The following is a 21,675-nucleotide window of genomic DNA, read 5'->3' on the forward strand; positions in this document are numbered from 1 at the left end:
ACTGACTAATACTAATACTAAAACAGTATTATGTTATCTAAGACAACTGTAAAAGGGTTGGTACAGAATTGCAGTTTTTTTTTTGGCCTAATGCCTATTTTCACACTGACTTCGTAAAAGTTAGATTTATGTTTAAGGTTTCTTTGAAAGAAGCAGGTTAAAGCATATATCAACTAAGTGTCAGTTTGACTAGGGTTGCCATGGATATCATGGCCTGTGGGATCGCCAGTGATGTCATCAGGGACTAAAATCCACTAATGGACATCCCAGGTGGCAAAAATGCAAGAGCAGAAAGAATAAATTGTTTGAGATAAATCACTGTCGGAAGAACAAGCATTTACATAAGTTATAACTTATAACCATATGCAGGGCCTACAGGTAAAATCCAAAGATTAGATGTTCTACTTATAGAAAAACAAAATCTTTCTAAAAGGATGATAGACAAAAGCCAAGTGCTTTTATCTGTGTCTAAATTCCTGGGTTTGTGTTGAGTAAAATAGGGCAAGAATGTAATACTGTGAACATGTACATTTTACATTTTTTTGTAGTGCAATCCTTTGAAATAACCACTTAATTACATTGCTTGTCATGATTAAAAAGAAGTCGTTAAATTATGTATCATCTGTGTGAAATTATCCATGATTTTAAAGGGGAAGTTCACTTTACCATGATTTTTTTTGGAATGAGTGACTGTTAGATAAGATTAAAGTTGTAGTTGGTTTTTCCTTTGCCATTTTTAATAATTTAATGCTTTTTCTCCAGTTTGAAACATTGATTTCTATTTAGTTGCATGGTTAAAAAATAGCAAAGTAAAATGATGAAAGCAATATCTATATACATCTGTTCTTTCATTGGTAGGCATGATTTACAACAGAAACAAGATACTATTTTACATTGAGGCCCAAAAGTGGCACAATAGGTAAATTGAAAAAGTAAAACACACAAAAAATAGAAAAGTCAACAAAAACAGCAACCCTGCAAAATGTACATACATATAAATATGGAAAATATGCCTATATTCAGAAAAGGCATATTAGCATTTAATGGTTTTTTAAAAAACAGTAATAAACTAGACTACAAAACAACTTATAGCAAATTTACCAATTTAGTGGGTGCTAGGTATTCTGTAGGTATAATGCTGGGTGTGTATGAATATGGTATTGACGCAAGACAAATAAATCAGTGACATACATGAGACATTTCAGTTTTTCTCTTTTATGAAAGCTGGCTGGCATACTAATGGTACTTACTTGGGACTTACTTATTATGTTGTGTAAAATGATATCCCCCCCCCCCAAAAAAATATGGTGTAAAAATCTGTGTAAAACAAAACTAGTGTTTGACTGCTGGTTGTTCTGCTCATATCTTTACATTAGACATGGGAAATCAGTCTTCGCTTTACAAAATAAATGGTTTGCACCTGGAAAAAAAAGTAGGGTTGAGGAATTCAGAAATAAAAAAAAAAATGTATTTATTTATTTGGTGGGCAGGGTAAGAAGAGTATGAGTGGGAGAGTGTAGTTGCCATCCAGTTATAAATACACTAAAAGACGTCTCTAGGACCTGGTAGATCAAGTGGGACTTGCTTGTAATATATAAGGGGTGAGGAATACCTACAGTATTAGCTCTCTTTTCAATAAGTAAACAGAAAGTAGGACAGCTCCCATTGATGTTTCCAAGACCTTGCTAGCTTTGTATTTTTACATTTGCATTTTGCGGGGTTTTGACACATAATAAACAGCAAAAAAATTGTGTTTTAAATAAAAAATCAGATTTACTAGCATAAAAATATATGAATCACAGAAGAAAAAATATGACCATTGATAAATCTGATCAGGATGCGTCAGTAAGGTGGGAGAGCCCTGTGAACAATAAACTTTCCAGGGAAGATAGAACCCTGACAACTAGGAAGTGATAGTGTAAACTTAGTCCTCGCTATGGGAGTAAAAGATACAGTAGCTTGCTTCGAATGTTTGTCTCTGCTGGTCCCTGGCAAATTATGTTTGTAAGTTTCAGCCTAGGTGTTACCATTTAAATCAGTTTTGTAAAAGATGGTAACCGGAGTCTAAATACCTGCAGAACTAGCCAAGTGGTGATTTTCTGGGGAATTTAACTAGGTAGGGATTGGCACCTGGCTGTGGATTATCTTTGGCAATGATCTGTTTGCTAAGTGTTGAGGCCTTATCACTGGCATAACAGTAATGTGGGCCACTAACTGTGACAATACTGTGGAACCTGTTACAGAGTTGTATTGACAATAAAGCAGTTCGTTATTTGTTAAACATTATTGTTTTGTCCTGAAGATAAATTTATTAACTATTATACATGTTTTTCTGCCTTCGGGAGGACAATTGGTGAATGAAACCCAGAACTTTTGTACTGCTAGGCAGCAATGCTAACCACTGTGCCAATGTGCAAGACTAAACATACTACCTTAATAATATTAACATCTTGCCAGTAAATGAATAACAACATTTCAGACCATCTGGCCAATCATCAAGTCAGTAGTTCTTGTAAAACTACACAAAACACAATACTAGACCACACTAATTTTTGCTAGACACTTTCAACTGTATTTGAACCTACGTTCTTAGGAGCTCATAAAGCAAATCTATATTTCAGTCAAAATGAAATATGCATTAACTGAAACATTTGAGAGTGAATGTGAGAGTGATGTGGAATTTATCATTTAGGTATTCTGAAGAAAGCATGACAGATGGAGTGACATATATATCTCAAAGTAACAAAAGTATTCAGTGTTTCATTTCTACCCCTGCAAAGTAACATTATGTGCTGAATATGAATTTTTTTGTCTTTGCTTACATCTGACTTTCAAAGGGTGTCCTCTTCTTGACAGCTTTTTCTGCATAGTACTTTTTTAGTACTATTTTGCAGTGCTTGCATTTTGGACCAACCCCTAAGCAATTACATATATTAATCACATGCAGCCAAAGGGTCATACTGAATTGTAAATCTATTAAATGTAAGTCACATTAACTCGAAAGGTACCACAAAAGCTTGCCATTTTCTAGTAATGGGATTAAGTTTATAAAATGCACATCTCTAAGGCTGTCTCAAAATAACTACTGCAATTAAATATCTTGTAAATGTTTTACTGTAAAGGTCAAGTAATAAGATTAACTAACCTCGAATAGATATGGGGACAAGGACAATACCAAAACGTGTTTAACAAGATGCGTTATTTGTTTATCTTAAAAGTTGGTTCATTCTAAGATTTTTTTTTTTAAAACCGCACAAACAGTACCTGTACTTAAAGGACAATGAAAGGTTAATATAAATTAAAAGTAAGTCTAAAGGTATTCTTTTTAAGTACTTACTGCATATCTAAATTCCCAGATCCCTGCTTGCTTCTCTGAGATATGGTGCTGGCAGCCTACAGCAATGTGAAGACTACAGTGACATCACTGAAATCTCTCTTCCCTTCCTGCAGCCTTCCTATTCTCTGAGCATGTGTGTAACTTGAACCTGTGTGCTGTTCTGAGCTACACATGCCCACCAGCCAATCAGAAGTGGATCTGGCAGAGGGGAGGGGGGGGGGAGGGAATGAAACACATGTGCAGTATGAAGCAAGGAGGGAAAGGAACGGAGAATACCTTTTTAGAGATGGCTGCCTGTTCTAGAAAATGTGAAGTAAGTGTGACTGAGTAAATATTTGATTAGGTGAGCCAGACGCGGATGTATGTTATGGATACAGATATCTGATACATATAAGGACACAGCTGCTGGGGGTGGGAGACACAGAAGGACGCAGGGAGGATGTTGGGGGGCGCCTGCGCAGTAGAGACAGTGAGGGAAAGGGAGTGGGCATGCCTTATTAAAGATGGCGGCGCCGTTCACTGAAACAAGTATGTAGAATGTAGCAGGTGTATCTCTGTAAATCTTTCATTAGGCAAGCCAGAAATATAGTGTTTTTACACAGCAATAATAGTACTATTTAATAGTGTGCTTAATAGATTTTGACTTTCCTTCTCCTTTAAAAGTCAAGTTCTCTACTTCAGAAATTAAGTTGATCCTCCAGAAATTGAGCAACGCCTTAAATTCTGAACTTATTTGAATCCTTTTACTAAAATGGATAATGACAAATGTGAATTTCCTTCTGATTAATTTGTGATTGTATTAAGATGGATAATCGAAACAGAGAAAAAGTCTTAAGAGACTTGAAGACTTATTAAACCTAAAAAGAAACCCTCTCTTCAATTCAAACTTCAAACTTGATATTGACTGAGTTTGCAATGAGCTGATAATGTGAGTTAGTTAGCTGTGATTCCTTCAGTATAAAAAAATAGATAATTATCCTCCATAGTTTGCATATAAAATACATTACATTTGCATAAAAAATATTACTCTCTAAACTATGGCCCATTATATGGCAACTACAACTTCCAGAAATCATTGACAGACTAGTCAAATATGACTGGACTCTCTCAGTATCATAACATTCAGCATACAGTATAATGCATAAATATTAAATACCCTCATATTCCAGCCCGTGACAGGATATAACATAATGGATAGTAATTTAAAGCTAAAGGTGCAAGTAAAACTGCATATGTGAAGGTATACATATGAAAAATACATAATACAGATATGGGATCCATTATCTGGCAATCTGTTATTCAGATATCTCCAAAATAATGGAAGGATATCTTTTATAGACTCCATCTAAATAAAATCATTTTTTTATTGGTTTACCTTTTCTCTGTAATAATAAAAAAGCACCTTGTACTTGATACCAACTAAGATGTAATCTTTATTGGAGGCAAATCAATCCTATTTGGTTTATTTAATGTTTATAGGGATACTGTAATAACTTGTATGTATAGTTTTTATTTCTAAATTACACTGTTTTTTAGATGTGATATTGGTGTGTAGGCAGCCATCTTAGTGCATTGTGCCTGAGTCTAAGCTTTCAGAAAGAGAACTGCTTTCAGGTAACCTATTACAACTGCAGGAGTCGCAAGCCAGACTTGGATTTTTTTACTATTGAGTACAAAACAAAAACTGTAGTACCGTGTTAGCCAGTGTCAAAAATAATAATAAAAAAACAACAAAACACAAATACAAGAGTATTGTAGAAATGATACCTATATTGGCTAACAATACAAATACATTGCAAGCTTTCGGAGCTCTAAGGCCCCTTCATCAGGCAAAATACAAATGAGAACTGAAATGGCACAACATTTATACTGATAGATCAGAGAGAAGTGTTTACAAGCAATAAATTAGGAAGTTACAGATAAATAGAGATAACTTGTGAAGATAGTGAAAGTAATTAAGGTTTATTAGGGTGGGTTGTAAATGGTCCAGGGGTCTGGATTCAGTCAGATCAGATAGTGTGACATGAAACCTGACCCCAAATTAAGGCCCTGTCTTAGGGCTCTGGCACACGGGGAGATTAGTCGCCCGCGGCAAAACTCCCTGTTCGCGGGCGACTAATCTCCCCGAGTTGCCTATCCCTGCCATCCCACCGGCGAACATGTAAGTCGCCGGCGGGATTGCAGACGCGGCGGCACGATTTCGCGCAAATCACCGAAAAAGACTTACATGTTCGCCGGTGGGATGGCAGGGGTAGGCAACTCGGGGAGATTAGTCGCCCGCGAACAGGGAGTTTTGCCGCGGGCGACTATTCTCCCCGTGTGCCAGAGCCCTTAATGTGTTAAATAACTCCATACATTTCAATTCATAGATCTTCCTTTCTCGTTCAGATCCAAAGTTCCCTTTTAGAATTAACACCTTCATGTCCTGAAGCCTGTGGTCCTGATTGCAGAAGTGTTGTCCCACTGGTGTATCACATGCTTTGGTTTTGATCTTATGTCTGTGATGGTTCATCCTTGTGCGCAGTTTTTGCCCTGTTTTTCCAGTGTACATTCCTCCTGTAGGGCACTTAGTACATATGATCAAGTACACAACATTGGAGGAAGCACATGAATAGCAGTCCCGAATGGTGTAGACTTTTTGTGAATACAGGTATACGATCTATTATCTTGAAGGCTTGGGACCTAGGGTTTTCTGGATAAGGGGTCTTTCCATAATTTGAATGTTATTACCCATAGGCAGAGGGTGAATTTTCTGTTTGGGTATAAAAAAGACCTCCCAGCTACCTCCTGTGCCTTGCACTGACTTCAATGGGATCTGTGCAGAAGTGTAGATAGAAGTACTTTTCCAACCTAAAAATTCTCAGGGTTGAAAATATTCATACCTGCATTTCTGTGTGGTTTTATCTAAAGTTACTATATAGATATTCTCCATCCCTTAGGGTTTTCTCTGTGTGTTTACAGTTAATTTTCCTCATCCATGAAGAAGGGTGATATTTTTGTGGAGTGTCGTATTTCCTGTTATTTATATAGCGCCAACACATATTGAAACTGTTCCATTGACTAAAGGTTTATTTGTATGGGATCCGATGAAGTTAAATTCCCAGAAAGCTTCTTCTCTGTCAGGTATGCACAGAAGGCTCTCTTCTTTGACTACCCTGTTAAGTCCAAGAGATGAGGAGAGCTGAACAGGAAGAGGGGGCTGGGCTTCACTCTGTAACAGGAAGCAGAGGAAAGAAGCTGGAGATTTCAACTTATCAAATCAGAAACCAAATCAGACTGCATGTTTTTAGAGTAATTTTAAAGATCAAAAAGGTTTACTTCTTCTTTAAATACAGTGAAAAGCAGTGGTACTGACACACCAGGCAGTGTGCACACCCCCACTCTGTAACATTGCCACAGAAACACAACATGTTTTTTTTACAATATATAGTAATCATATATTTATTTCAAATAAAGCAGCAGAAAAACTCCTATTCTGCACACTGCTTTTTCACCCACACATCACCTCTTTCTTAAAGTGATACTGACACGAAAAAACAACTTTTTCAAATATGAATCTACATAAAAAGTTGCCTATAGGTCATATTGATCATTTTTTACTGATATGGCTGCTTTTGTATGTAATTGTTACTTGAAATCCCAAAACCTGACTGTTTTGCCAACCTGACTGTCCCTTCTCAGCCTGTCAGTTACAGCTTCTAATGCTAACGGCCTCCTGCTGCACAAATATGGCCGCCCCCTCATAGAGAAACATGGGGGATCAGATAGGGAATGTAAAAGCTTGGACAAGTACTTTTATGGCAAAATTATAAATAGCATGCAAAGACAATGTTATGACAGATGTAAAAAAGGTTTCATTTCTGGTGTCAATATCTCTTTAAAGGGATTCTGTCATGATTTTTATGGTGTAGTTTTTATTAATAAATTACTACTATTGACTTCTACAGTATACTGAACAAATGCAAGCAAACAATACAAACAAAAACAGCTCCTACTTTAGTGTATAAAAGAAATTAACAGTTTGTCTAACTATCATTATAGAAATTAAAGAAAGTATGAGGGCCTGGACTTTCTGCTGCAGAAGTCATCCAACCTGAATTTCCCTTTACCAGCACAACTCTTTAGACAAGCTAAAATGTGAGTATGTAGCTACTATGTAGCTTTACAAGCTTCCTTTCCTTCATTAGAATATGGGGTTGTATAGACAACTAGCAGCTTGGATGTTTTTGTGCCACAGGAATATTGTATGATATTGAGGTATAGAATATGTGTATCTTTGCGAATGCACAAGTTTACAATCCCATTCTCCCTCTAAGTGTTCCTTACCATGCAATGTCATTTGCATACTAATAAACATTTGTCTATTAAAGAGCCACCATACCTAGTGAAAATATTATTATGTAAATCTTTAGCTATTTTGCATTTTATTTTTGCCTAGTTTTTGGAAAGCTGTTTTGCTCAGCCTCCAGTTTTAGGCTTACCTAAGCTACAATTGCCTCCCAGACACTGTCCCAGACACTGTCACCTATTTCAAGAAAGCTACAGTTGAACTCTCTATAGCAGTTATAACTTGTTAGGTTGCTTCATGTGGGATACACCACAGAAATTCCTAAATTATGAAACTATAGATTCACCAATATTAAGCAAAAACAATTTGGAGCAAAGCCTACCACACTGGCATGTTTCCTACAGCCTAACAATTTACTAGTACAGACATCTTGTAGATCTGTTGAGTTTAAATTAGATGTAATAGTATGTCACTGACAATACTGCTTGACATCTGCCTCAGGTTAAAGTCCAATTTGTAACATAAGGCAGCAAGAGAACAGTGCGACCAGTTCTTAGTTGTACTGTTCTTAAAACATTGATGTTTGACATGCAGTAAAGTCTGAAAGTATCTTTCAGAGATCAACTCTTCGCTTAATCCATCTATTTACCACTTTAGGCAGCTTTAAGTTTTTTTGCACCTAAAAAGATTTGACTGCCTGAAGCTGTCAAAAACATTTAGACTGTATGGGAGCATCATTTTGCAGATTTACATGGCTCTATGAAAACTTTGCCCTAGAAAGTAAGTAAAAGTTGCTATGAATATTTTTTGTGCTGATTTTTGCACTTTATTAGATCTTGATTGGAAAGACTTTTTTGGTAACGACCTTTTGTACATTTGGAATATATATTCTGTTGCTCTATAAATTGCAGAAGAAAAAAATTGTTCTTTCTCTGTGACATTTGGTGACCACCGATATTGGATGACAATATAATTGGACTTAAATAAGGATAATAGGATAATATTAATAAATCTGCCATTAGTGTGATAGACAATAGACAATAGCGTCATGCAATCATTTGTATTTTTCTAATTGATATCTTCTTGTTCGGCAGCTTTTAAGAACTTCTATAGCTATTTGGATGCTAGGCCCCATTAAAAAAACACAAAAAATAACAATAATAAAGGGGAAACAGAAACTTCAGTATTTTGGCTGCCAGGGTCATATAGCATAATATAATTGCAATATAGAAAAACGCAAACAGGAAGGAAATTTAAAAGCCATTAAAAAATTAAATGTTGCTACGAATAAGCCAGTCTAAAAGTAAATTTAAAGATGAACTTTTCCTATACGTTTTTAAAAAAGGAAAAAGCATTACTGACTACCTGAATATAAATATCTTAAAGGAGACATATTGGATAAATGGGAAAAAAGCAAATTTTGTAGGCAATTATGAATAATATACGGTGCTGGTTTCACTTTGTGCTAAAAATTAATCCTCTCTGTAAAAATGGCCCCTTTATTGGAGCTCCCTATAGATCCTATCACTTCTCCGTCCAGTGTGAAATGAAGAGTGGGCGTGTCCTGACGGTCCCTGCCAGAAGCACAGTAGGAGGGGGAGAGCCAATCACAGCCCTACACTCACACAAGCACAGACAGGCTTCAGTTCCCTATCAGGTCGGCCTAGCTGCTGAACAAGAGGAAGCGGAGTATAATTTTTGGAGTAAAAGGAAGGATATTTTCATTGGTCGCTGACCACAAACAACTTTTGGCCATTCCTGGCCCAAAATCTGCCATCCCAACATTTGCTGCACTTTAAATGCAATTCTGAGTGCTACTTGAGCACTTCTTGTTAAGATATTGCAGCTGGGACTAGTCATGATCCTGACTAAAGTGTGGGATCATACTTCCAAATGTTGGCCCAACTACAGCTTTGTCAAAATGCTTAAGCCATATTTTGAAAAGAGAGATGAGCTTTCCATAGCTCAAGGTTGCTTACTATGGGGGATATGGGTTGTCATACCCCCAAAATGAACTCCATGAGGACCAGCCAGTTGTAAACAGGATAAAAGCACAAGCTCTTAGTTACCTATGGTGTCTAGGTTTGGGTCAGGATATAGAAATGTTTGTTATAGAAAGTCAGTGTGCTGCTTGTGCTTCTGTACAAAATCAGCCAGTCACTGCACCACTTCACCCATGGATATGAGCTACATCACCCTGGGGAAGAATCTATGTTGTACAGGTATGGGATCCCTTATCCGGAAACCCGCTATCCAGAGAGCTCCGAATCATGGAAAGCCTGTCTCCCATAGACCCCATTTTAATGTAATAATTCAGATTTTGAAAATTGATTTCCCTTTTCACTGTAAAAATAAAACAGTGCTTTGTATTTGATCCCAACTAAGATATAATTAATCCTTACTGGATGTAAAATAATCCTATTGGGTTTAATTAATGTTTTATTGATTTCTTAGTAGACTTAAGGTATGAAGATCCAAATTACGGAAAGACCCCTTATCCGGAATACCCTTGGTCCCAAACATTCTGGATAACAGGTCCTATACCTGTATATGCCAAAATAAACCTGCAAACATTCCTAGTGGTTATAGACAGCTATTCCAATTTTTTTTGTTGCGTAACTTGTTTGCATCCTATGCTTTGCCAAAAGAGTTGGTTTCTAATAATGGACACCATCTCACATCTCAGGAATTCCAGTATGTTTTAAACAAAATGGTATCAGACACAAATTGACCCAACCTTCTCACCCAGTTTCAAATGGTGCTGCTGAATGGGATGTTTAAACATTTAAGAAAGCTTGGATGAAACAGTCAGTTGCCAGTGAGCAAAGACTGTGCCATTTTCTGTTTATCAGAATACTCCACAGGCTGTCACTAAAAGTACCCAAACAACAACTGTTTTTAAAGAGGCAACTCCATAGTAGATTTGCTTAAACAATACGTATGAGCACATAATAATTCCACACAAGCAGAGGTTACTACAACTGCTATATTTTATGGCACACTATACCACAAGCAGTCCATCGCCACAACAAACATTAATTAATCTGCCTTACTTCATAGCTAAAAACACTTTGCTCCTAGACATATTTTGCTCCTGTACTGCTAAATAAACAGCCTAGTTACCAGCACCTTGCAGCTACATTTGTGTTGTATAATGATGCGAGTGGTTCTTACCACAGGTGAAGTGCAAAGTATCAACTAACTATATTCTAGCTTCCTGTCACAATAACATTGCAGTAAGCTTTATGACTGGGTTCCTTTCAATATAGGAAATGGCGACAGCCAGATAGAGGCTATTTCTCAAATGATTAAGTTAGTACCATAGTCCTAACACAATATCAATGTCACATAATTACCTGAAGTTAAGTGCAAAAAAAACAATTTCATTTTCTTTTGAAATTTAGCTTGTATTAGTGGCTGCTGGAGACTGTATACCCAGTGCTACAATTAACCATGCTAACTGTTTGCAAGGCATGAAGGCACCCATATTACTAATTACACTGTAGCTGTTTCATCCACTAATATGGACTTTCTTCCATCTATTAAATAATGAATAGAATAGTATTATCCCAGATAAACTATTTTTGTTTTGCTAAGAAAGAAATTATGAAAGTAAATTATTTCATTTACTAGAATTTCATTCCATGAGTAGAAAATTTAAATCCTATCAAACTAAAGCTCAGAAGATTTCCTGCTTGAAGGATTAAATTTATTACCCTTACACTATTAAGTGGGATTTCAATTTGCTAAGACCTTTGAAAATGGAATAAAATATTTAGCTGCTTTTATAAGTGTGATTTTTATTATTGATTTTGCCAAGATTAGCTGCTTTTCTATATGTTTGATGTGTGATTAATTCAAAAGATTAAGGCTAACAGAACTGTCAGTACATCAAACTGTTCTGCGTAGCATTTAAGTTAATAATATATGACTGAAAGTGTGATTTTTGTTCATTATGATTTTGCATATTTGAGTGTCTGTGTATATATATATATATATATATATATATATATATATATATATATATATATATATAAACAAACAACTTTGATATATAGCTAAAGGATTTATTAACAGAATACTTAGGACCTGAGGTTTTCTGAATAAGGCAGGGCTATGCTGCACAATGATTTATTGCATGTTACCTGTAACATGTAATATGAAACGTAGTGGTACCCCTCAGTTTATCTTTGTGCAGCATAGTCCTGTCTCAGGTTATCTCCATTTATTTTGTATACCGCTCTGAATACTATTGTGCTGTGGCAGGAGCATTTTTGAGTTCACCTTAAACAATACAGGTACCAGCCAGACTGGACCACTAGAGGTTGGTGATTACTGTTTTATGGATAAGGGATATATCTGTAATTAGTATTATCATGCCTAAAAAATAATTTAAACAATAAATAAACCCTTTAAGATTAGTTAGGATCAAGTACAGGTACTGTTTTTATTTATGTATGTCCAATGTATGTAACCCACTTATTGTACAGCGCTGCGGAATATGTTGGCGCTTTATAAATAAATGTTAATGTAATGTAATGTAATATTACAAAGAAAATATTGAACAATAGATTTATATGCTTAAAATATTTCCCTAATTGGGAGCTTTCTGTATAAAGGTTTCCTATACCTGTAGTAGGAAAAAGGCATACTCATGGGTCTTAATAAATAAAGAAAAGTGCATATTTATTAGGTTGACATTTTGGTCCTCCCTCAGAACTTTCCACTGTGGAAACTCACCACAGAAACATTAAATTTGCACTCTTCTTGGTCTTGAGAAAGGTCCCAGGCAGGACTGAAACCATTTGTTGCACATTAAACATTTTTACTGTTATACATACATTGCAGTATACATAAACAGTAAACAATTTTAAGTACAGTAGGCACCTCAAATGTTAATCTTTCAAAACTGCAGTCCTGCAGCAAAAAGCCCAATCGTGTAAGTGCGGTAGTTCATGTACAGTACAAGTTGCTCTGATATTTCATCTGCTTTTGATTCATAAACACCCATTCAACCAGTGTTTGCTAATTGTAAAATAAAGAGAGTATAAATGAGTAGAAGAATTTTGGCAGGCACAATATCCCTTTTCATCTTTCTCTTCCCATATTATTTGAAACACTGTGTCTGAAGCACACATTGCTGTGACTGGCAGGCCACTATTCCAATATCTGTCACCACTATTTGCTTCAGGCACAAGAACAACTATGGGCACAAGTATGGGAATCAGTGAATAGCAGAATGGACTTTTGGCCTTTCTCGTTTCCACTTGATGACAGTGGTTAAAATGCCCAGAGTAACATTAGTTTTAGCTGCTTATTTTAAGTATCCACCTAAAGAGTGTCTGGGTAAAGCACCAATGCTTGTTTTCCCTATTAGGACATAATCTGTGCCCCCAAATCCCCTTATCTCTCTCAGATCATATTGCAGTTGTGCATATTTTCTAACTGTCTATATTTAGGGAGGACATCCTTCACATGTAGTCCACCAAAAAGGCAGGTTTTGCCAAAAAGCGGAAGGATTTTAGGTGGATTTTGTGTGTTAGAAGTTCCCTAGTAACTATAGAGTTGACACAGAAGCACCAGCAAGCTAGTGCTATAGATTCTACATTTATGGGGTTTATTTTCCCCTATAGTAATGTGTGATGCTTTTTGCACCCACGATGAGCAGCACTCAAAGGATTAAACTGCAATATGTGCTTCATGCTAAATACTTATGCTACTTCTTTTGTACAAGAACAAATTTTATAAATTAATTTAAATATACTTGCAATCTTTTAAATCTGAAATATAATACAAGCTAAGATGTAAGGTGTAAACCTAGATGACAATGAAAATAGCAGAGTTTTCTTTTTTATGAATATCTTTACTTCAACTTTGTCAGTGTTCTCGATAAGATAAATTTTGAAACCCTTCTGAAATTCTCTCACAGTCCTGTCTTTTCATGTATATTTTATAAACCTTTAGTGTTCTTAGCTTTTTTTGCAATGCTGAAATCCAGGTTGCTGTAAAAGCTGTGAAAAGCTATAGCACTCACAAACTAAAAAGAATATAGCTTCACAGATCTGTAGACAGCATGCCTGAAATTATAATATTGTATTTTCAAGGTTAATGGCATCCATGGAGCTCTGCAGAGAGATTATTGAGGAATGTGCATTCACAGCCTGATGTATTCAGCTTCACTCCTGTTCCTTTATTATTCTCTTTAAAATTAGAAGTCCTCTGCTTTCAAAAGTGGCACTTTATTTAGCATATTGCTGTATCTAAGGCCATTGCTATACAGGAGACTTAAGGGTAAATTAATTTCTCCTAAAATTATACTGGTATGACTGAACTCTGTGGTTGCTGTGGTTGTAAAGACAGGTTTACAAACATACATACATGCCTATGCCAATGCAATAAAATGTTGAAAAGAGGAACAGTGTTTATCTGTTTAAAATACATCAAACCAAGCTTTGTATCAATGTAGTTATTGTGTTTTTAATATTATTTGCTGAAGCAAATTAAAAAAAGACATCTGTCTATTGAGTTTTTCTACTAGGGAAACCTAAGTAACTGCTGGTTGAAACAGAAACATGCAAAACCCACCTGAATCCACTGCAATTTGCCAAAGCAGAACTGTGATTTAACAGGCAGAGCACACACCTACTCATGAACAGATGCACATATCATGACAGGCGCATCGTTGGGACTTTGCCCTGCCCCTTAACCACCTACCACACCACTCCCTTCTGTCCCATGGATCCCAAATAAATTACACAGACACCAGTTTGGATGAAAAGGGCCACAGAACATTTATTAACAATAGACTTTTAATTTAGAACATACCATAAGCAAATGGCATAACCTGAACATATGATAACATATCAAAACATAACATTAAATTATGGTAAACATATCATGAACATATGATAAACCTAACTTGAAACGTTTGTATAACAAACAACCGCAACCATCCAATAACTGCACAACGCCACTCGCGCTGCCAGCTGCCATCCTATCCCGGAACCACCTACTCCTCAAACACTTCACCTCCTGATACACCTCCTTACCCCTGAGGTGCCAGGCGTGACAACCACCGATAACTATGCAACCATTGGTTCCCGGACTCAACTACCCCGGCTTCAAAACTTCTATACTAACTCACCTGTGTAGGGAGGGAGGGTGGGCATTTTCCTGTACTGCCTAAGATGGAAGTGAGCGGGAGAAAATCCATCCCCCTTATTTATACCCTTGCCTGCATCATTCGAACCCACCAATCCCTTAACAGCTGGGCGTGGCTTAAATCCCCCTACGGCTCTGTCATGCCCCACGCTCCCTACACTTCATTATGGGTCACTGGTCACTCTCTTGCCCAATATTGGTGTATATTTGCAATAGTAGATGAGCTCACCACTATATACGTGGGTCTGTATGCACATGCCCCAGACCTACAGCTTGAAGATAAGATACATATATACATATGGCAGGCACTAAATTTAAGTGTGTGTGCAGTTGCAATATTGATGCATTGAGCACAATTGTGTCAGACACAATGATGCTGAAATTCTAGAAAAAATAGATTTTTAAAATAGATTTATGTGAGGCTTTGAAATTGACACCCCCCACCCCATTATTTGTTATTTTACAAAGCTATCTTTCTAGTTGTTGAGTTTTGTAGTACAACAGCAGCCTGAAGGGATGCAGATTTGATCTTTTTTGATCTTTTGATCTTTTAGTTTTTTAACAATGTATTGACTGCTATTGTGTACAGTATTTTTAAACCGATCATGGGTCCACATGAGCTTTGGTGTCACTGCACCAGAAGCCCATGGAAATTTAATATGTGCCTACCAAAGTTTGGTTGTGGTCACTGTATTAGATAATTAATATATGTGTATATTTGTATTCTAGCATAACGTAGTTTATTTAGGAATAGTCCATTAGTGTTCCCAAGTTCCTAATGCAGGTATTTAATGTAGCCCCAGGGCCTATTTGGCACCTACAGCCTTTCTGCTCTTAAAGTTGCCCAGAACGGCTTTTTACTGTCCCTGGTAATTTAACCAATAGGACTGTCTTTCAATGAATACTATGTCCTATTATTATTTTATGCAGCACATTCTCATGGTTTATACTCTTTACTAAACAGTCCCTCTACTAACACAATTATGGAAGTTTGGGTTCCAACCTTCACGTGCAGCAATAGCCAGGCTAAAGGGCTGGGTGATGACATTAGAGGGACGGGTTGGTGACATCCTTCAGGGCAAAGCTGTGACTAACTATGTTGAGCAGAGGCTCACTAAAATGTGTCTAGTGGTAAAACTTTAAAAAAACAGACAGTTGGTTTTGACAGGTGTCTATTATAATGGAAACTGTTAAAGACTTTCTGGACTTTGCCAATAAATAAATTTCCTGCTGGCATTCCCTTAGTATCTGTATACAGGCTTAGTCTAGAAATTCAAGTTGCTTTTGGTTTGGAAAATTTTCTGTGGATGCCCCTGTGTCACAGCATTGAAATAGTGAACTAAAAATGAATTGAAAACTGAAGCATTGAAATATCAATGGATAAGTGTCTTAATGATCATAATTTTTAAAAAATGTTACAATTTGCAGCATTCAAGCCGAATATTTAAGGATAAATCCATTTGTACCACTGGACCAGTACAGTATTTACCACACATGACATTTCTAGCCCAATATCATTCTGCAGTTTGTAGTACTCTTTTGCTGAAAAGGTTTTGATAACAAGCCATGGCCCTTGTTTAAATACATGCCTTGTTCATGTCATTTTAGACCAGGGGTCTCAAACTCGCGGCCCGCGGGCCATTTGCGGCCCTCGGTACAGTATTTTGTGGCCCGCACCAACGCCTTCTCAAAAGCAATGAATGGATCGCAATTTTTATTGCGATTCAAGGGATAATGCAAGGCACGGCGGGCGGGAGCTGCTGATTGCGGAAATGACGTTATGCCATCATAACAGTTATTATGGGAAGACGTTCTGTGTGCACAATTAGCTGCTAAGGAGCTAATTGTGCACACAGAACGTCTTCCCATAATATGATTATGATGGCATAATGTCATTTCCGCAATCAGCAGCTCCCGCCCGCCGTGCCTTGCATTATCCCTTGAATCGCAATAAAAATTGCGATCCATTCATTGCTTTTGAGAAGGCGTTGGTGCGGGCCACAAAATACTGTACCGAGGGCCGCAAATGGCCCGCCGTGCCTTGCATTATCCCTTGAAAGCCAATTTTTTGTGAAATCCCTTATGCGGCCCAGCCTCATCCTGACTTTGCCTCCTGCGGCCCCCAGGTAAATTGAGTTTGAGCCCCCTGTTTTAGACAGTAAAACTGTGATTTATTGGATCTACTGTACGTAAGAGTTTTAACTTTCCTAAAATATAAATGTAATAAAATGATCGAACATGACCCACACATACAGATTTTCCCTGTAATAAAACACTTACCAGCGCGGCGGGGACGCCCACCGCGCCGTTCTCCCTCTGTGCCGGCTCCTTCCTAAGTGTGCGCGCGCGCGCATTTCCGCAATTTAAAGGCGCACGCACGCTGGCGTCATGACGTCAGCGCACAATGGCGCGAAATTCAAACTATTTAAAGGGACTTTTGTTTACATTCATTGCCCATGATAGAATTTGATTCTGGTGCCTTCCTGAGCTTTGTGCCTTTGTTCCTGTTCGTATTTTTCCTGTTTTGACCCAGCCTGTTCCTGACTATTCTGAAATCTGTAACCTGACCTCGGCTTGTACCTTTTGACTCCGATTTTGCCTAACCCCGCTGCTTGATTATCTGGTTGACCCTTGCCTGTCTGACGATCCCTGGTTTCAGCCTGCCTCGACCCAGCCTGCCTGACTACGAACTTGTTTAACCCTATTTGTACCGTGATCTTCGGCCTAACTGACTCTATATATAGTCGTGCCCCTTTGCTTGCCAGAACTCCTGCCTAGTTCCTCTCGTTAAGTCCAGGTGGCATCTGAGTAGCTGAGGGCTCCTCCCGAAGCCAAAGGCGGTCACAATACTGGTGAAGCCGAGCCGAGACAAGGGAACTTGGCATCTGTTCTGGTTTAGGGTGCCGACCGTGACATTCCCAGTGTATTAGTAATTGAAAATTATGACAGATAAGGAACAGTCCTAGACTTTTGTTTATATACTGTATGTTAAAGTCAAGCTTGATGGAACATGAAGAAATACACTGTAAACCATATGAAGGGGAGATTGATGCACTCAATTCTAGCCTAATGAAATATGGAAAAGCGCTTTCCTTTCAGAATAAATATTTAAAATTACAACAGTGACTTGATAAATTTGAGGACCTTAATATAATTGAAAAGAACCTAGAAATAGGGAAGAAAATAGAAATAAAAGGAGAAGCATTTATTACTGTGTCTAAGAAACCATTTTAACTGGACATAGAAAGTAGTTTTATTATAATAGGAAACAATACTTTTGTGCATGGATCAAGAACAGATTAGGTTTTAAAACTTCCAAAAAGCTTTGGGGGCAGGTAAAGGTAATAGTTTTTGTTAGTAATGCAGACTAAGAGACTAAGGAGCGATGGATGTGGGAAGTACCTATCTGCCAAAAACATACAAGGTCTTAAGATTAGGCACATTGTGTGTACATTAAACCAGCTATATACACACACTATTCCACCCATGTCTACCTCCAAATACAAATGGAAACCCCATATTGTCCCACAAGTATAACAACTGTGCACACTTTGTGACAGTAGAACAGAGGCCAATCCCTAGATCTCCTACATACAAAACAAGTCTGTTAATAAAATAAAAGTGGTTTTGTATGAAAATACATGGTTAAACCCAACTGCTCACTTGTAGTTCTCATGAAATACAGCAGGGAGGAGGGAAAAGGGAGGGAGAGAGGAGCTACATAGGCTCCCGCCCAGGGCTGGGGGTTTAAGCTGAGAAATGGAAATTTAATGCTGAAGTCCATGTATACACAACAGCAGCAAGAAATGCAGTGACTCTTTTCACAGAGGATTCAGTAAGTGACACAGGAGGAGATTAGTTGCCCATGGTAAATCTTCCCTACCACTGGTGACTAATCTCCTTGGAATTTTTTCCCACAGGAATAATGGAAATCGTCAGTGGGAAAGCATACAAGGGGCTTTTTTTCTGAAATCACCCAAAATTGTTTCTCTGAAGTTGCCTCTCGAGAAAACTTCAAAGCGACATCATAAAAACTTAACACCATGTATTGGAGGAGATTAGTTGCCTGCAGTAGGAAAGAGTTATTGCAGCCGATTCCCTCCCCATGTGTCATAAGTTTAAGGGCCATGGCCCATAAGAAGATTAGGCACCCATGGGTAATCTTGGGTTTCCTCGCTAATCTAAAAATAATATAAAACCTACATTAAATTATGCTGCAGGAGCAATAAAAGAGTACTTTCATGAGTAAACACTATTACCAAAATATTTAAAGGAAAATTAATCCCTAAAAATGAATACAGCTAGAAATGTAGAAATGCCATATTTTATTTACTGAACTTATTGAACCAGCCTAAAGGTTCAGCATCTCTATAGTAGTAATTATCCAGGCCTTCAAAGTTGTCACAGGAGCTCCCCATCTTGGATTCTGTTAGAAGTGCCAGTGACAACACATACTCAGTGTGCTCTGAGCAGCTGTTGAGAAGTTAAGTTTAGGGGTAGTCGCAAATTATAAAGGAGAAAATTAGGTTTCTGTCTGTGTATAGAGGGTGATACTACAGGGCTGATTATTCATTTCTGATGCTAATTGTACTGATTTGAAAACTGCCATGAGGTAATTATCTATATTATTTACTAATTAGCCTTATAATGTGACATTAATATTCTGTACATCAATCCCTAAGCTCAGTAAGTGTCAGCAGCACAGAGCATGTGCAGTAAATTAGCAGAAAAGAAGATGGGGAGCTACTGGGGCATCTTTGGAGGCACAAATCTCCCCTGCTAAAGGGCTGTGGTTGCCTTGGACTGGTACAGAAGTCAAAAACATAATTTACAACATTTCTAGCCTACGTCTTTAGTTAGACTTTTGTTTTCATTTAAGAAGGTTAATACAAAATGTCTGGCTCAGTAACTGCAAATAAATGGATCATCATCATTTTGACAGACCATTTAGCAAGTTGGTTCTTGCCCATATGTATAAAGATGTAAGCCAATTAATTTTGATATGTTTAGTTACATATTAATCAAAATTAATTTGATTCAATATAACACTATGAAATAATGGTACAAAAGTGAAAACAATAATACAATACTGGTTTGAAATAGAGAAAAACGACACTCTACACTCACTATCTTTTTTTTTATTATAAAGATTGTTTCCCCCAGTAACGTAACTTCAGGGGCCTGGGAACAAACACAGGAGAGTCATCCACAGTCCCTGCCCCCCTGTCCCCACTGGGCCTCTTGTATCCAATAGCAAAAGGGCACTGCTCGGGGAAACAACGTCACATACAACTTGGTTAAGCCTCAATGTTTCCTTGTTTTTTTTTGTTGTTTTCTTTGTTGTTGGTCTGGGCTGCCATTTAGCTTAATTCTAATTGGCTGGTTTCTTCTCCCTTCAGCTGACATATTAAATGACATTTTAAAATATATAAAAATATGATACAATATTACAAAAGACAAAAAAATTAAATCTTAGCTATATATTCTTTGTCAAATAATAGAAGTTAAATCATGACATAGATTATGATGTTACAGAGTTAAAAAAGTAGATAAGGAATCAAGGAGAACTCACCTCCTTAACAAATAACTTTTCTTTGGGATGATACCTCCTACTATATATTTGCTTTATTATTTTGGATTGTTAACACGTCCTATAACAACAGAGACACAAATGTATTAAAATTAGAAATTGTGTTTTTCTGCAATCTTGAAAACTGATAAATCGGCCTCCCCATATTTATTCCCAAATAGAGTATATTATTTCAGTATCGTTTCCCATACAAACTTATTGTAATATATTTACCTTCCTCAGCTTCAATGAGTTTGTCAGTGGTCCTGAAAATGTTATAAAAGTAGAACATTAAATCTTTGAAAAAGAAACACAACAGAAAAAAGAAAAGCTAAAACCAATACTTACGCATGTTTAACATCCGAAATGGCATCTAGCAGGCACAGCATAATAATAATGATAAGAAATAATGTGCTGCCTATCACTGAACAAATAATTATTACATTTTTATTGTTCTTCTCTGCCATTTTTGTCATCAGTATCTTGATGTCTTCTGAAAAGAAAACATTGTATGACAAAGTGGTGAATAAATGTTGATTAGATACAAGTACAGGTATCGGACCCCTTATCTGGAAACCCTTTATCCAGAAAGCTCCGAATTACGGAAAGCCCATCTCCCATAGACTCCATTTTAATCAAATAATTCAGAATTTTAAAACTCATTTCCTTTTTCTATGTAGAAATAAAACAGAACCTTTTAATTGATCCCAACTAAGATATAATTAATCCTTATTGGACGCAAAACAATCCTATTGGGTTTAATTAATGTTTTATTGATTTTTTAGTAGACTTAAGGTACTGAGATCCAAATTACGGAAAGACCCCTTATCCGGAAAACCCTTGGTCCCGAGCATTCTGGATAATGGGTCCCATACCTGTACTAAGGAAAAGGCTATAAAATACAGGAAAGGATCACTTTCAGCTGCATCATGAATTGTTATATCACTGCAAAAATCCAATATATTTACCAAATTCTGAGAGAGTGGTATTTGTCATGTTGCCAAATTCTGTGGAGCATAAGAAGGAAAGATCATTAGTGCCTGAATTTACTATCAACTACCAAATGCATTTGATCATCTCAGCAATTTGCCAATAAGTAAACCAAGGGGATGCACACATGCAAAGTCATTGCACACTGCACCCGTAACATAGCAAAATGCAACACCTACTCATCTGACTTCTGCTCTCTTCTGTGGCATATTCCTGTTTCTCACTGGCTTTGTTGGTTGTTACTAAACAGATAATAGAAACTTGTTTAAAATGCAAGCACATTTTAAATATTTGGGCATTAGGCTATTAGATATTTATAGATCTGTTAAT

At 37.1% G+C, this 21,675-nt stretch overlaps 1 long non-coding RNA gene across 1 annotated transcript; it reads right to left on the bottom strand.

The window, feature by feature from the left end:
• Nucleotides 1–20,354: 20,354 nt before the first annotated feature.
• LOC116410848 lies at nucleotides 20,355–20,870 on the bottom strand. Its single transcript, XR_004222678.1, has 3 exons — nucleotides 20,704–20,870; nucleotides 20,590–20,621; nucleotides 20,355–20,437 (listed from the first exon to the last, which is right to left on the bottom strand). It is a non-coding gene; the product is annotated as an uncharacterized LOC116410848 (long non-coding RNA).
• Between the last annotated feature and the right edge of the window lie 805 nt (nucleotides 20,871–21,675).

This window comes from Xenopus tropicalis, chromosome 5, assembly GCF_000004195.4.
Source record: "Xenopus tropicalis strain Nigerian chromosome 5, UCB_Xtro_10.0, whole genome shotgun sequence".
NCBI classification, from domain to species: domain Eukaryota; kingdom Metazoa; phylum Chordata; class Amphibia; order Anura; family Pipidae; genus Xenopus; species Xenopus tropicalis.